This window comes from Mus caroli, chromosome 7 (genome assembly GCF_900094665.2).
Source record: "Mus caroli chromosome 7, CAROLI_EIJ_v1.1, whole genome shotgun sequence".
NCBI lineage: Eukaryota > Metazoa > Chordata > Mammalia > Rodentia > Muridae > Mus > Mus caroli.
This window is the reverse complement of record NC_034576.1, coordinates 11,966,207-11,968,611: the sequence shown is the minus strand read 5'-3', so window position 1 is coordinate 11,968,611 and position 2,405 is coordinate 11,966,207. Positions and strand designations below refer to the sequence as shown.

Genomic DNA, 2,405 nt, shown 5'->3' with positions numbered 1-2,405 from the left:
ACCCACCCACTCCCACTTTTTGGCCCTGGCGTTCTGCTGTACTGGGGCATATAAAGTTTGCAAGACCAAGGGGCCTCTCTTCCCAATGATGGCCAACTAGGCCATCTTCTGCTACATATGCAGCTAGAGATACCAGCTCTGGGGGTACTGATTAGTTCATATTGTTGTTCCACCTATAGGGTTGCAGACCCCTTCAGCTCCTTGGGTAATTTCTCTAGCTCCTCTATTGGGGCCCTGTGCTCCATCCAATAGCTGACTGTGAGCATCCACTTCTGTATTTGCCAGGCACTGGCATAGCCTCATAAGAGACAGCTATATCAGGGTCCTTTCCGCAAAATCTTGCTGGCATAGGCAATAGTGTCTGAGTTTGGTGGCTGATTATGGGATGGATCCCTGGGTGGGGCATAGGTATTTTGTTCCCTATTCTAAGGGGGAATGAAATATCCACGCATTGGTCTTCCTTCTTCTTGATTTTCTTGTGTTTTGCAAATTGTATCTTGGGTATTCTAAGTTGTGGGCTAATATCCACTTATCAGTGAGGGCATATGAAGTGAGTTCTTTTGTGATTGGGTTACCTCACTCAGGATGATATCCTCCAGATACATACATTTGCCTAAGAATTTCATAAATTCATTGTTTTTAGTAGGTGAGTAGTACTCCATTTTGTAAATGTACCATATTTTCTGTATCCATTCCTCTGTTGAGGGACATCTGAGTTCTTTCCAGCTTCTGGCTATTATAATTAAGGCTGCTATGAACATAGTGGAGCATTTGTCCTTATTACCCATTGAAACATCTTCTGGGTATTTGCCCAGGAGAGATATTGCTGGACCTTCTGGTACTATATCCAATTTTCTGAGGAACCACCGGACTGATTTCCAGAGTGGTTGTACAAGCTTGCAATCCCACCAGTAATGGAGGAGTATTCCTCTTTCTCCACATCCTCACTAGCATCTGCTGTCACCTGAATTTTTGATCTTAGCCATTCTGACTGGTGTGAGGTGGAATCTCAGGGTTGTTTTGATTTGCATTTCCTTGATGATTAAGAATGTTGAACAATATTTCAGGTGCTTCTCGGCCATTTGTTATTCCTCAGTTGAGAATTCTTTGTTTAGCTCTATACACCCATTTTTAATGGCATTATTTGAATTTCTGGAGTCCAGCTTCTTGTGCTCTTTGTATATATTAGATATTAGTCCCTTATCATATTTAGGATTGGTAAAAATTCTTTCTCAATCTGTTGGTGGACTTTTTGTCTTATTGACAGTATCTTTTGCCTTACAGAAGCTTTGCAATTTTATGAGGTCACATTTGTCGATTCTTGATCTTACAGCACAAGCCATTGCTGTACTGTTTATGAATTTTTCCCCTGTGCCCATATCTTCGAGGCTTTTCCCCACTTTCTCCTCTATAAATTTCAGTGTCTCTTGTTTTATGTGGGGTTCTTTGCTCCACTTATATTTAAAACAAGGAGTTTTATTGCCTCAAATTATTCTTGATGGAAGTATTTTTCATAATTCTTCTAAAAGCAGCAGAGTTTCACAAAAGGCCAAAAAATGGCAAATGGCTTCAAATGAGCAGTACAAGACAATATAAATATACATCTAACAGAACAAAGGAGAATTTTTTAAAACTATATATTCTATAGAAATACTGATATACAAAGTAATAGCTTTTGGCCCACAGTCAAATTTTAAATTCCCAATTAATTAAAATCTGAAGTTCTGACTTTATTGTTTAAAGACACATAAAACTTGATTTCAGAATGAGACCTGACCATTTGATTTCTATACAAATCAATGAATATGCAAAGTACCAAATTTAAGCAGTAGTGTAGCAAGAAAATAACTTGCAGAAATAATTATTCAACCAGTACTGATAGTGAAAACTTCCAATGCATAACAAATGTGGAAAGATTATGTCAGAGTTTCATCTTAAATGGCTACTGCTATACTTCTTTCTTCTTCAGGATGATCCACGTTATCGCCTGTCAATTCATTATGCTTATTATGGGATCCATCACAGACAGGAAATATCTTGGACTGCTAGCACCTACAAGAAGCTGCTTTGGTAAGACACAGATCTTTATTATCTCTTTCACCACCTTGGGATTTTCCTTTTGTATCTTAAGATTGATCAAGCTATCCTTCTGTTGCTTCTTCTTCAGGAAGAATGGGCACACTGTAAGGAAACCCAGAAACGAAGGAAGGTACCCCCAAGGAAGGGCAGTAAGCCGAGCCAGTCTGAAACGGTGAGGCTGGCAAACCCAGTAATGCTGTTGGGAACAGAAGCTGCTTGAGGTAGGCGGGCAGCTGCACCTTCACAATGCAGGCCACGCTGTTCAGCACAGTCCTGCCAGCCGCATCCACTGTCTGGCTATTGCCCTGTCTCTGATTCTTTTGCAT

General features: G+C 40.1%; 1 pseudogene; it reads right to left on the bottom strand.

Annotated features, from left to right (window-relative positions):
• Positions 1 to 1,948: 1,948 nt before the first annotated feature.
• On the bottom strand, positions 1,949 to 2,405 carry LOC110297376 (annotated as a pseudogene).